At 33.1% G+C, this 15304-nt stretch overlaps 1 long non-coding RNA gene across 20 annotated transcripts in view; it reads left to right on the top strand.

Moving 5' to 3' along the window:
• LOC101787661 (uncharacterized) overlaps positions 1-15304 on the top strand; it is a 432599-nt gene that overhangs the window by 302994 nt on the left and 114301 nt on the right. The window lies entirely within an intron of this gene.

The raw sequence follows: 15304 nt of genomic DNA, 5'->3' as shown, positions 1-15304 counted from the left end.
AAAGCAAGCATATATTAGCATAGAATAAATACAAGTTTTGAGAACTGTACACACTCTCATTTATCTTTCTCTACTTTACCCATTAAGAAGATATAAAAATTGAATTATTGGATATTTACATATCAATAAATGTCATCCTGGTATATTTCAAATGCATTTGAAGCTAGGCATGGTGGGCATGCCTGTAATCCCAACATTCAAGTGGCTGAGGCAGGAAGATCACTATAAATTTCAGTTAGCCTGGTCTACATTGTGAGTTGAAGGCCAGCTTGAGCTTTCTAGCAAGACCCAGTCTCAATTACAAAGCAAAAAACAAAACAAAACAAAACAAAAAACCAACCAAATGCATTTGAATAGATACACAAATTTTACTTTTGTAATCTACAACATAGACAGTATTCAAAGCTATACTATGTTGAATACATAAATATATGTATATATATAGCTCTATGTAAAAATACATGTATATGTGAATTTCAAATATATTTTTGTATGTAACTATGTATATAAATAAGTGTGTATATGTAAATTTCAAATACATACACACTTCGAGACAGAAATATCTTAACTGCCTGGTGGGCTGTGTGTGTTTCTGCTCATATGCACATACAGACCAGTTGAAGGAAGATAAGAATTTAATGGGTCATACAGTAATGCATATTTTTTTTTTACTGACTTCAAAGCTTTATTTTCCCCTGTCAACATTTTCCCTTTAAATTTCCATCCCAAACAAGAAATGAAGCCAACAAAAGAGAAGTATTTTGTTTGAATTTAGAATGAAAAGAAAATGAAACATCAGTTTCCCATCATTTTTGCAAAGGCTACTGCAGGGATTTGAGTGAGGAGCTCTTCCTTGAATAGAATTGCCCAGGATGGAATTCCATCCTGCCATTGTTGCTGCCAAACCCATTCAGAGAAACTGGATGTTGTGAGAGTTCCAGACTTTTTCATTTTCCATCTTACACTTTCTCTCATGTCCTAAAGTAGTATGTTTTGGCAAAAATGAATTTGGATCTCGATTTATTGGAACTGAGCTTTAGATTTGGAGTCTAATCTACATGGGACTTATTAAATTTGTTTTAAATTTGAATGAAATTAAGCCTTGTTGCCAGTAAACAAGGCAATGCTTTGATCATACTCATTCTAATCTTAAATGAGGGTACTTTAAACTCATTTTGGTTAAATCAATTGATAGTAAAATTAGATAATCCTAAATATTTACTGAAATAACTGTATTCATTAATGTAGAGTGTTGTTCAAGTGAAAGGAAATATAACCTTGATGACATATTTTACGTTAAAAATAGCATTACATATTTGAAAAGGTAAATGACGTTGCATACATAAGTCTTACATAAATGCTAAATGAATAATAAAGTGTACTGATTCTTTGGAATGTCAGAGACCAAGGATTTAGATAAAGCCTATATTTATTAACTATGTTGAACCAGCATCACTTTCTAATGGGAAAAAATCTCAAGAAAGTCTCAGAATGAATTTTTCATTGGGCTTAATTGGAACAGATGTGGATTGAAAAACCCTGCTCTAAGCATTTAAAGTAGGGCAAGAACTTCGAACAGATAATTGCTTAGTATGAAGAGAAGTACAGCAATAAGTAAACTGTGATAAATTTCATTATTACAACACTAAAAATAAATATTCCTTCAGAGGATGCATGTTCTTAAAGCTAGATAAATTTCACGGCTGTTTTGTAATGAGACGAATTTTACTCTTGTAAAGACTGTTCTAGGACCAGGAATTTAGCTCAGTGGTATAAGCACCTGTGTGGTGAGCATGAGATGGTGAGTTCCATTCCTGGTAGACTTTTCCAAGGGGGGGGGGGGAAGGCTTAGAATACTTTTAAATAAAGTCAGTGTTTTTGATGAAATGAAATTGTCAAACTTATACCATGTAAAATTATGAACAAATGTTTATTGTATTTTAAAAAACAGAGATAGAATTGAATCTTATATCCTGAAAAAAGAAATATTTATAAAGATCAAGATAATACAAAGACAATTTAAGTCTGGAATTTAGATAGAATATTAATCCACTATCCTTTACGTCTTTACTCTTTCCTAGATACCATCTAAATAATCTAACAAAATCAGTTTTATGAAGAAATTTTGGGCCTAAGAAACACTAACACAGACTTGAACATCTTTCCTAGGATAAGGTATCTCAGAGATTTATATTGTTTACTCTCAGGTTGGAGAAATGAAGGGGAAAAATAAAAAATAATTTTAAAAGCAGTCACTAAAAAAATGTAATTGTGGACCACGTATTGTGAAAATGATATATAAATTAATGCTTCAATATAATATTAATTCTAGGTGACTTATTGAGCACTGGATTCTATAGCATATTATTTCTAAATGTGTTGAAGTTGTTGAAAACAAGTTCCTTAAAATTTCTGTGTTTGCAATTTCTTGTTTACTCCTCAATGCTGTGGTACATGGCAGGAACAAGATTAACTAAACAAAAACAATAATGAGATGCAAAAAGTAATTTTGACCAAATTAGCTTTCGGTTGTCAGTGTCCATATACCACACAGTCTTCAAATAAAATTTGGACTATTTAAAATGATCTAGAAAGTCATTTAATCTAGAGTGATTTGTTTGCTTATTCATGGACTACTACTTGGGCCCAGGTAATTTAGAATGTTACTCCTATTTGAAAACAAGTTCAGTCATTCTTCATTTAAAATTTCCAATTCACTTACTATGCTTGAGGCAACCCAAGAAATTTCTGCCTGTGTTGTCAGAGAGCTGCTGTGGGTTTTAGAGTCAGGCTCTGAAACTGAAGATTCTAACTAGATCTTATCGGACCTGGAGTATATAATTTAACCTGCATTTTCCTCTAGTACTCCATGAGCACTGAGAGTATGTCATTTCCTTCCAAGTTTCATATGAAGATGAAATGAGATATACAGAGCTCCATGAGATGAGCCTGATGCCTGTAGCACAGTTGCTGTTCACCCTCTCTGTCGTTTGATACTCATTTTTCTGTTAGGCACTAGGTTGGAAAGTAAGTCTATAAAGAAGAATTCAGTGCCTGCCCTGCCTTCATGAAATGGTCAAGGTGATGATGAAGGAGACTGACACATAAATCAAGCAATTAAAGTACATTAGAAACAGTTGTGGAAAGATACATGGAGTTAATGAAGCAATTAAAAATATTTAATCCAGGTATGAGGGAAAAGAATTGTTCATTAGATTAGTCACTGAACAAGAAGGTACCTAAGTGCCTGCTGTCTTAATTACTTTACTTTCATTGCTGAGGCAAACTAGTTGAAAACAAAGTTAAAGAGCAGGGGGAGTTTATTTAGCTCACAGTGTGCGGAAGGTTCAGTTGACAACGGGCTAGTTCCAAGTCAGGTTGGCGTGGCACAAGACAACCAGTTCATGTCAAGTACAAGGCGGAAAGCAAAGGAGAGAGATTACAAACCTTCTTCTGTCCCTTTTATTTTATATAGACTATTAGGATTAGGATGGTGCCAAACCAATCAGTATACTGGTTTAATAATCACACACCTTTAAACCAGCTCCCATAATCCTAGCACTATGCCATGAATCTATCACACATTCTGATTCAGCCACCTCTGAGAAAGCCCCACTTGTGACCACATGAGGCTTTGGGGTACATCTAGACACAGCCATAACATCTGCTAATACTCTTAATATTTCAGAAGCTGAAAATACTGCAGTAAGGGAGAAGAGGATATTATATATTTATAGGAACATCTATTATCTTGTGGGGGAAAGACTAATTTATATTTAATAATCACTAAATAAGCCTAAAATTATAAATTGTATAATTGCTACCAACTATACCAGTGCTTCCAAAACTAGAGGTAATTTTGCCTGCCCTCCCCTCTCTGCAGAGGCAGTTGAGGATAACTTGTAAAATTCAAGTTACTTATTATTATGCTCTCATTGGAGAAGACATTAAACATTTTTTAAAAAATTCTATGTTTTCTTTCCGTGAAAGTCCAAAATTTACTTTGCCTGTATTTTATGTGTCTGATTCTGTTCTCCAAGTTTTCAAAATTGTGCTAGATCAAAAGCACCAAGGAACAATCATTCATGTTCATGGCTTCAGCAAATCTGTGTATAAATCTGATGATTCCGAAAGGAACTGGTTTCCTTAGAACAGTTCTTGAAGGAATACTTATCAGGTGGGTAGGGCACCAGAGCAGAAATAGGATGACTATTTTTAGAAAGTTACAGGATTTTTTTTTTTCTGTACTTTCCAGAAATTTTAGAGTAAGCATATTTCATGGTAACAGAGAAAAAAAATCACACCTAATCGTCAAATAAATGCAACATCAAATTAGCAAACATCTAAGAGCATAGTTTTCCTTGTTGTGTTTTTTATTGTCCCCAATCACCTGTTTCCCTTCAATATTCCTGATGTTTCACACGGGTGGTTGTTCAGTGTGTGTATTTTGCTTGTATCCATCCTCCCTTTTCTTGTCTATATGCCCCCTCTTCATCCTTATTGATTTTCTCTGCTTCTATTTACATTACTTACACTGGAAAAGTGGAGCGTTGCTTTCTCAAATAATGTTTTCTGACTCCATTGATGATGGCATATCCCCTTGCTACAAGCTTTCACATCTCCGTTATCCTCCTTTCTAACTTTATTCTTTTTTTTCTTTCGTCTTTTCTTTGTTCTGTTTCTCCCTCCTTTCTTCCTTCCTTGCTTTCTTTGTCTCTCTCTCCTACTCTCTGTGTCTCTGTCTCTTTCTCCCCCCCCCCTTTCTTTTACACTCAACTACTTCCTGGCCATCTATTATTTTATTATTTTATTTTATATCTTGTTATTTTGAGACAGGGTCTCAGAAACCCTTGTATCCACAGTACAAGGGACTAAGTGGAAGATGAGCTGAGAGGAAGGAGGAGTCCTTCTGAGTATATATTTCTACCCATCTTAGGTTTCACTCTATTATTCTAAAAAGCATGATAATAATTTGACTAAGTTGCAGATATAATTAATAAACAATTTAAATTTGTGGAACAATTCATTTGATATCTATCCTTATTAAAATTGTATTAATATATTCTTTGTTATGGTGTGTGAAATGACAATGTTCTTAAGAAGCTGATGTAATATAACTTCACTTTAAGCCCATTTATTTAAATTATGAGTTTTTTGTTTTGTTTGGGTGTATCATCTCTTTCTCTTGGTTTTACCTGGAAAACCTGGAAAATCGCAAACTGAAATTTTAGTAATAGTAGCTAAACCCCCATGGAAGGGCTCCTGGGAAGACATGTCGATCTATTGCGGACCTTGCAGCTCTTGTGGGGGTGCAGAAAGCTTCATACTTCTGGTGAGTGAGGGCAATTCCAGGGTAATTTTGCCTGTGTTATGACATTTTATTGACGTAGGCTAAATCAAGAATAGGGGCTGTGCATCACTGAGCTGCAGGAGCCTCACTCTTGTGTGGATGGTGATTCTTCCTGCTGAACGCACCTCAGCGCCACAAAGGCGCAGGCCCTGCCCCATTCCCGGGTGTGCGGACTCCGTGTGCCTAGAATGGGCTTTGGTGCGTGTGGTTTGAAGACTCCTGAGTGATCTGCACGCACTTTGTGGGTTAGAAACAAATATTCAGGGTTTTCTTTTCACAGTCATGCTTGGGAAAGCCCAGGCTCAGAATGCACATCTTGAACAGAAAGTTTTGGGGCTCCGTGCCCAAGGACGTGGCTTGCTGCCCTCTGAGTTTTGGGTGTAAACTAATCTGGAGTTATATGTCTTACCTATGTTATAGGCTTCATAAAAAATCAGATCCTATCTTTCTTGACCTCTTTAAATAGTGGCTCAAAGAGAATTCATTGTAGCATAAAATGTCTCTAACTCCTAATCCAAAAAACGTTTCAAGGAGTCATTTTAAGATGAAACAAATTAGCATGCCCTGTAGGATTCTTAAAGAAAATTAAATTAGAGATATCATTTCTATAGGTAATAATAATAAGTAGCAATAGTTGTAAACAATAAATAATAAACAAATATATGATTATACGTACAGTGCATCTTATCTAATGTCTAATTTACTAGACTTTAGGCTCCTTAAAGTTTGTGTTTTAGTTAACAGATATTTCATCTGTTTATGCATTTAAAATGGCTTAAAATACCCTATTCTCAAGTGAATGTTTTATTTACACTTTATATGTACACAGAAGAAATCATAGTCTTTGATTTATTTAATTAATGTGTATATGGAAGGTTTTATGTAAATTGAATAAATTATAGATATCTATAATAGAGGTAATATATTAGAATCTATTGGAATACATATATGAATTTACATTTATGATACATTGGAATAAGTATATTCCAATATATTCTAGTATATTACCACTATAATATATACCATTGAAACTATTTCTTTACCTAATAATCACCTAAAAAGCACATAATAACTCAGTTCAAGGGAAATATGTAGTTTTTAGATGATTTGATTTTTCTATTACATTTGACTTGGTACACTATGAATTCCTATTGGGTTTTTGGGATCTCCTGCCCTTTGTCTTCTATCATTCATCTGTTTCCTTTAGTGCCTTGTTTCTCTTATGAACATTTTCTTTCTTAGATTCATTTATCCCTCACTCTGAACACTGTTATCTAGATGAGCAAATTGACTCCTGTGATTGGAATACTCACTTATATGCTGATGGGTCCTGAAAGTTTTATCTCCAACAATAAGATTTCTTATTTGAGCCACCTGTACAATCCTTCTATTCTGTCTTACCAGTATCAGAAATCTCCAAGTATAACAGATTTTCATCTCCCTGTGCGTTGTCGCCCATATACTTTCTATCTGCAATGATGGCACCAGAGGGGACCAGTTGTTTCCCAATCCTAAATTTGGAAGTCATGTGTATCTCGTCCTTAAACCCATCACCCTTCCAATACAGCCTCCTAAACATTTCTTGACACTTACTTTCTTTCTCTCCCTACACATTCCCACTGCCCTGTTATGACACTCCTCATTTCCCTTTGGAACTAGTACTAAGTCCCCAGACTTCTCGTCTCCATTCCAAATCTTGCCTAAGTAATCTACACTATAGGAAAAAAATAATACCACATAAACACTGAAACCACAATTACAGCATCGATGCTATGAATTCGTAAAAAATAGTAATCAATTGAAATGCCTTTTTTTTAACTTATCTGGTTTCTCAAAACAGATACCAATCCATGAAGATAAATTGGTTTACTACATTGTTTAAAATAAAACTCTTAATATAATACAAGATCATCTGAAACCTGACCTTTATCAGCTATTCTAATTTTATCTTCAGTGATTCCCTGTCTTGTATTTTATGTAATAGTTCAGTGGTAACAATTTCTTTTTTAGGCCATGCTATTTCCTCATTCTGACTTTTACTTAAACTATCTGCTTGGTCTGGGTGTTTTTTCTTCACACTCCAAAATTTCTTGCAAGTTCCAGTTATTATGCCCATTTTCATGGAGTTAGCTTGTCAACTTCTTTCTGAGTTCAACAGAGATGATGACTCTAATTGATGTCTCTGTATTAACTTGCTGTATCTAACCTAGCTCTATCAAATAATTGTTCTTACTATGTTTACATTCACTTGTCATTTTTCCAATTATATGCTTATCTATCTTGAAACATGATTCTTTTAAGAACAACTTGCACATGAGTAGCGCATAATTCGCTTTTCTTAACACAAAATTCAGAAACTCCTGATGTTCACTGTTTGTATCGTCACAGTCGACTCCCAGTCCATGTAACTACTAAGTTACATAGATTGTTTGCTCTTGAAATATGAGTTTTAGACTCTTGTGGAAAACATGAAAAGCCTAACTACATTATCTAAAGAGAACTGTGCATTTTTAGCCATACTTACTGGATACATTATATCAAGGACACAAAGAAGATCTTTCTTTCTTTCATTCATTTTCTGGACATTTCTCCAAAGTATCTGGTTTTTGTTATTGCTTTCATTTTTTGTCATAAATTACTATCACCTATCAGAGCTACATGTATTTTATTTTTCTTTTTCCTTGCTCATGTTTAAAAATTATACATTGACTTCATTTCTTTCATGGTGTAAGTACTATTTATTCATTCATAGACATGCTTTGCTTCTATATGATTGAGAAATAGCTAGGCAAAATGTTTCAAGATATTTTTGTAATGTGATTTATATTATTGTTCTAGTCTTAGTGATAAACTATCATAAATTGACTTGCATTTTGCAGATGTGAAAATAGGTATAAGATCTGTATATGTTGCAAAGAAATTTGCTAATATCGTTCTTATACTAATATATTTTAGAGTTTCCAGTTTCAAATTTTTCCTGTCTTACTAAACTTTTGTTTTCCTGTTTTTTGTAAAAAAAAAAAGAAAAACAGATTTTATGCTGATATATAGACATACAAATTGTCTCAACCCTTGAACAAAGAGTATGTTTGTGTGTGTATGTGTTTATGTGCATTTATACATATTATTTAGAAAGAGTGCAAGAAGATAAATCAAAGGAAAGATGACTTAGTCAAAGTACAAATGCTTTATAATTTGATTCAGTAATATGACCTATGAGCATGAGCTTAAGTGAACATCTCATACTTTTTCAGAGAATATTTTTGAAAATCATACACCAGTTTGAAATATTTCTTCTTGATTCAGTGAAACACCAATGGATAACATAGTCATTTTCCCCCAGTGCCTAAATACAATTCCTAGATTTGAAATGTGTTGAAATAAATGTGTTTGTCTTAAAATATGAAACAATATGTATACAATCCAACCCACGGAGACAAATGGAAGACTTTCCAGAAATATAATAGAGCTTGTGGAGAGAAACAAACCATGTGAAAATAGAAATATTAATTCTGTTATCTTTGTTTCACAGTAGTCAGGCAAACCAATTTCATTTATAGGAAAATAAAAAAGGAAAAAGCCGACCAAAGCTATGACTGATTCCTGGCTTTAATAAATCTGCATCATCATATGTGGGGACATAGATTAGAATCTCTTCTTCTAAATAGTGTTGCAGCTCAATTAATTTATCCACTAGCGTTTTTGAACACTTACCATGTGCCATGCACACAGAAATGCACCATTTCTATCTACACATAATTGAAATATGTATGTACAATAAAACATCTCTGTATTTTAGTTTATGCATAAGTATATGACTACTTTGTGTTTCTGTTTGTTTCCTAAGTGCAATTTAGCATATAAATACAAGGATATATTTATCAATCAGCACTGTTTGAATGGAGGATGGTATAAAGGACTCATCTTGACATAGATGAACTGGAGATGAATGTACAACTCTCAGGAAAGCTAGTTGACAGACCCTAGGCTGAGCTGATCCTAAAGTCATGCTTTGTTCTCTATTTATACACACCAATGTCATCACAAAGACATCTTGTGTGCCACCCCTTCCTCACCCAATAGCCCGAGATCCTGAATTAGATACAGTGCTCCTCCATCTTCTCAATCTGGCCTACCCTTGATCTCTAATCAGAAGATATTGGTTCAATGCAAGTACTGCTGTCTAGAAAAACCTTTTTGAATCAGCTGTTTATTTTTAAGCCCTTTAAGAATGTGAGAGTCCACAGGCTCCTGCGTCACGTCACCCAGCACCTACGTTAAGGTACTCTTCAGACCTGTGGGCCAAATAATATCCTTCAATATAACTGGATATTGCCAGATAACCAGAAGAGGAATCACGGGTTTTGGCTAGGTGTTTTCAATCTTCCAAATACCACAGATCAATTAATTCTGCCTGGTCTCATTCTCCAGCCTGGCACACCTTAATTTACACTCTGCCTTGTTGCTTTCTGTTCAGTGTGAGAGTTCAATTCAGCTGATGATCAGTTTAGCCGCACACAACCCACACTGTCTTATTCTTTCCTGAGACCGATGTTCTGCATGATCAGGTGTATGTCTGCCCTGATAGTAATATACAAGAAGGCAAGAAGTTAACAATGTATGTTGGTTTGGCTTGAAAAAAACTATGAATTGTAACATGAAAAGAAGTAATAACCATCCTTGGGCCTTGTGGATGAGAGGGATTGGCATTTCCTTTGTGCTTGTCTTTGTGTTCTAGCAACAGAAATAGGCCCAGTATTCAATATTCAGTCAATCAAAAATAAAATGGTTAACTGTCACATTTGCTGAGAAATAGTACACCTAGAGATGACTTGGATGAAACCAGAAAGATTAACTTTTCTTGATAATATGTGAGCATATTGGATGCTATCTAATTAATTTTTATTTTTAATTTGTTTGAAATGGCATGGATTGAACACAGGACATCAAATATATTAGGCAAGCACAGTATCGTCCAGTGAAAATGTTTTAGGATCTGCTTCTGACTTTATATGACTACTGATTTGATATCATTGTCTTGGTATTTTCTTATTTTCAACAAAATGTAAATGAAATACTTCTAAGAGATAAATCAAGTTCTTTGTTTAAGTTAGTAATAATCAAATTTGGTTATTAATCCATTTTTAGTTATGTAGAAATGTAGGTAACAGGTTATATCAGTATCTCAAGTGATTTATCATACTGAGGAATAAGTTTGTAACAATGTATAAATTTAGTGAGAATGATAATTTCAGAGACTAAAAGAATGTGATTTTTAAACTGTTTTATTTGTTATTACATGGAGCTGCCTCATGTAGAAAACTGGATTATACTCCAGGATCGTAAAGACTTTCCTTTACTAATAATCTGAGGCAGCGTGATTCAATAAAAAAGAAATTGATCCCAAGTCCACAAATGTAAGACTAACTACTAACCTTCCTGCCAACTCTAAATGAAGTTACATGAATGATCATTATACTCGCTGACCTTCATTTTTCTGAATAATATCTACTTCAGAATTTAAATGTTAATAGATATGTAGGAAATATGCCTTGAGACATTTTAAACCATAGCACAAACAAATTATTAGGATTGGTATATTGTTAGTTGTTAAGGGAGAGGAGAATCGCTGTCACAGTGTAGGAGACTTACAGTTTCCGTCCTCAGAGTCAGTATTAGTATGGTAGAACTGGAGGAATTTGGCTCAACAGAGATGGCTCCAGATCAAAACAGTGCTTTTAGTACCCTTATAAACTTTATGATGTTGAGAAATGACCAAATCCTCCTAAGTATCTGTGCTTTTAAAATCTATTAAATGGAAATAATAGTTACGAGTTTTCACAAACATGTGACTTGGCATAATGTCCAAAGCTAAATGAAGCCCATTGAGTTATTCTAAGCCCTTCTCATTAATCATTGCTTTCTTATCAGGTGTTTACTCTTTCATATATTTTCCAGTCAAACATCAGTGTTGTAAAGTCTTGCAAAATGCACATCATTATCCCAAATCACAGCAAAAGCACATGGTGACCTGAAGGAGAATATCATGCTTAAATGTCAAAAAAAAAAAAAAAAAAAAAAAAAAAAAAAGAATTCGGGCAATAGCTTATGGCCCCCAGGGAGCAGTGTAGCATCTTTTGTTCTTTTCCCTCTTAATCTGCCTAATTTCTCCCTTTATCGAAAACCTTAATACCACCTTTTACATCTGTGTATATCTTCATAGTACTTATCACTATTGACGTTAGATTATACATTTATTATTTTGGGTGATATATAAATTCAAGTAAGGGGAAGAATTTCTTACTTTAGACTTTCTGAATAAAATGATTTATTTTTATTTTGCAAAATAATAGTTGGTATTTCTTAGTAATGAACTTAATGGTCAAAATAAAATGTATTTTCAGAGGATATGCATATATGTGCAAATAAAGTTACCCTTATGCCATGGTATATAAAATAAACATAGCCCAAAATTACACATCCTGGATCTCTGTGATTTTAAAATACAACACATTTTGCACACATGGAGATTTTTATTCCAGAAAGGTATTGAACGTGACAACTTGACAATCTGTCCTTGGGATGCTGTCATTGCTAGTCTCAGATCAGCTGACAAGACCTCGGCTGGGGCTATACAAGTTGTTTAAGAACATTTCTAGAACTATCCTAACAGGGATGTTTCAGCTGTCATTCAAAAAAAAAAAATCACTGAAGATCAGGTCTCATGGCAGAAAACTAGTCCTATCGCTAATAAAACTTCATGGGAAAAGATCTTCTCAATACCTTGGCCATGCAGTGACTAGTGAAATCATCCTGTTCTCAAAGTGCTCCATCCCTATGCGAGGGAACTGAAGCTTTTGAAAAGTCACAATGGCCTTGTGATATAGACCATTCATTCTATGAATGCTAGTTAGGAAATAAAGATGGTTCTACAGTGATACTACAAATAGACAATATTTCAAAATTTGATTTAAATAATTAGTTTAATTTTTAATTAATAATTTAATCAATCATTTTAATTTAATATAATTTTAATTAATAATTTATTTAATAAGTTTAATGATTTAATTGATAATTATTATATTTTAATAATTGAAATAAATAATTTAGTAGTTAAGATGTAATTTATCATATATTCTGATAGGTGTTTATATGCTTTGATGAGAAGCTGTGTGCAATTTATAGAAGCATAACTTTCTCATAAAAATATTAGTAAGATCAACTCCAAGGAGCTAATAGTAATCCACATCCTACCTAGAACTCAGATTAAAATACAGAATTGGGTTATTCACATTGTAGAATATAGAAAAAGTAGAGTGTATACAACTCTAAGGGAAAAAAAAAATATATATATATATATTGTGATTTTTTCTTACAAAAATAATTCATGTTTTATTCATTTAGTATTTTTAAATTAGTATTTAGCATGTTTAAATTAAATTTTAGTTTTTAACCATATATATGCATATATGTATGTATATGTGTAAATGCAGTGATTCTAGGCATTAAATTCATCTTCATGCCTAGTAGGCAAGTATTCCATCACAAAATATGTTTTGAAGTAACAATATTATGTTAGTAACCATACTTGATGTGAGTTCTAAAGAAACACCAAAGGGTAAACCCTGAAACTACAAAAGTGGGAATTTTTTAAAGATAATTTTACTAAAATGGCAAAACTAATTTTTGTAGAAAATCGAAAGAACATGTATCCTTATAATAAATTGTTTTAATCAAAATATAATACTTTAAAATTTATCCAATCAAAAATTTAACTTGATCTGTCTATATTTTAAAATTTGGTTTAATACTATGTTAAATGTAATTTCTTATATGTTCTTTATAAACACAATATGTATTTTGTGTCAGATGTGTATAGTTTAGACATTTCTAAGTTGCTTCTTTCTATATGCTTTTAGTAGAAATGTTGATATTTAATTTTACCCCAATTCTTCACATACTGTAACTTGCTATTGAATGCGAATTTGTGACCTCTTATTCTGATGGAAGAACTGAAGGTTTTAGTAATGAAAGCTTGAATACTCAGTATTGTAAATTATCTTGACCAAATTTATTTTTTCTAAAATAGATTTTTAACATCATTGGTAGCATTTTAATAAATACTCCCTCAGTGAAAAAGCAGAGTAGTGTACAAAAATAGTTTCTAATTATCTTATATTAAACACTAGTATATGGAATTATCTCTTCTGGCATTTAACTGTGCAAAAATCTAACCTTTCACATTATGATAATTCTGATTTAAATTGGCAATCATTTGCATGATATATGTCACTTAAAAACTTGCACTGTATTTGTTAGGATCTTGATTTTGAAGATAATGAAAAAGATGAAACTTTTTTTCTAGTCAACATTTGAGAATATAAAGTACATAATGGATTTGAAGTGTATATTTCAAAGTTTAACTATTTTTACTAGTGTAAAGCATAATGGTGTCTGACCACAGTAGTGTGTTTATAAATTTATGTGTTTGTAAAATGTGAGTGCTAAATTATGGTCATGTGTCAGTAAATACAAAAGTGCTGACATCTTTCATACTTTAATTATTACTGACACTTCAAAGAATGCATTTCTTTGTATTTATTCTGTGACATTATTTATTATATATGCTGCTGAAAGAAGCACTATTTTTTAAAATGTGGTTGGGTTGCACTGCTTAAAATTATTGTGTCTCAGCATTCTATCTTAATGTTTTGATGAGACTTGAATAAATGAAATAAAATCCAGCAACTATGTCTACTAAATGCTTTATGTTCTTATAGATATTATCTCCTATGGCTAAGTAAATTTCTCTCAAGTTGTTTGTCTCATCTTCTTAAATTTTTTTATCTCATGTCTTTTTTACATCTGATGTTACTTTTAAACTTACCGTATTAATCCTTTAACATTCAGCAAGGAAACATGAATTAATCATGTTTGTCCAGTAAGGAGGATGCAGGTTCCTAATACACCAGTTTCTGAGGAGGCACCTGTAAGCTGTTCCTAACATTACAGCACAGGAAAATGTTTCCAGACCTATTGTCTTGCTGCCTGCTAAATCCCACTCTCTTAGAGTTCTAGGTCTTGAGAGAATAGGCAGGGAGTCTCTGCTTATTAATGTTGATTTTGTTCTTGCACTGTCTGTAAACACAGAGGTCATTATCTGTTAATAGCAAATCAAACTGGGCCATGGTTATTTAATATCTTTGAAAGCATTTATAAAAATACTGTTAATGTATATATAATCAGCAGTCCAGTCAGGGAACAGAGGAGTACTACATTGTTATCTATAATAACCAGTCAATTTAGGACAAAACAGAAGCATGTGTTAAAGAACAAAAAGAGATTTGTCGTTGTTCAAAGTCTGACCAGAAAACATATTTTACATAATGGACAACTGGATGATTTCTGTAATATCCAGCTAGTCATGTTATTGACTAGTGTTGCCAGCATGGTAGCATATTTTCTTTGTCTCCCTGCTTTCTCTCATTGATTTGTAAATGGCTTATGTCCAGAATCTTATCCTTCAATTCTTGCGTATTTCTCTTCATCAAGGAAAGGTGTATAGAATGAAGCAGATGCAATAATGTTGAACATGGATCATTCATTCAGGCAGAAATACGAAGTTTCATTGAAAGGGTATAACTTAGGAGCAGAATGCATGTTCTACTCTCTCTGCTTCTTTTTGGTCTTTTGAAGATGCAAAGAATTAAATAACTTAAATCCACAGAACCAGTATGGGACCACGAAATGATTATTTTATCCTTGATGCTGACGTGCACTAGCTGACTTTGCTTTGCTTATCTGGAGGGTGAGACAGCTGCACCAGTTTGCTTTTAAATTACCTGCTAGTCTAAGACCAGTTATGTCTCAATGAAAAGCACTAGAATTTCTTGATAGCAGTTCTGTGTGCCAGATGACATCTCTGTGAAATCCTTTACATGGCAAACTTGAGTC

This window comes from Cavia porcellus, unplaced genomic scaffold (genome assembly GCF_034190915.1).
Source record: "Cavia porcellus strain 051 isolate PalLab524CR breed Dunkin Hartley unplaced genomic scaffold, mCavPor4.1 scaffold_15, whole genome shotgun sequence".
Taxonomy (NCBI): Eukaryota; Metazoa; Chordata; class Mammalia; order Rodentia; family Caviidae; genus Cavia; species Cavia porcellus.
The sequence above is the reverse complement of the archived record's forward strand: the minus strand, read 5'-3'. Positions and strand labels throughout refer to the sequence as shown.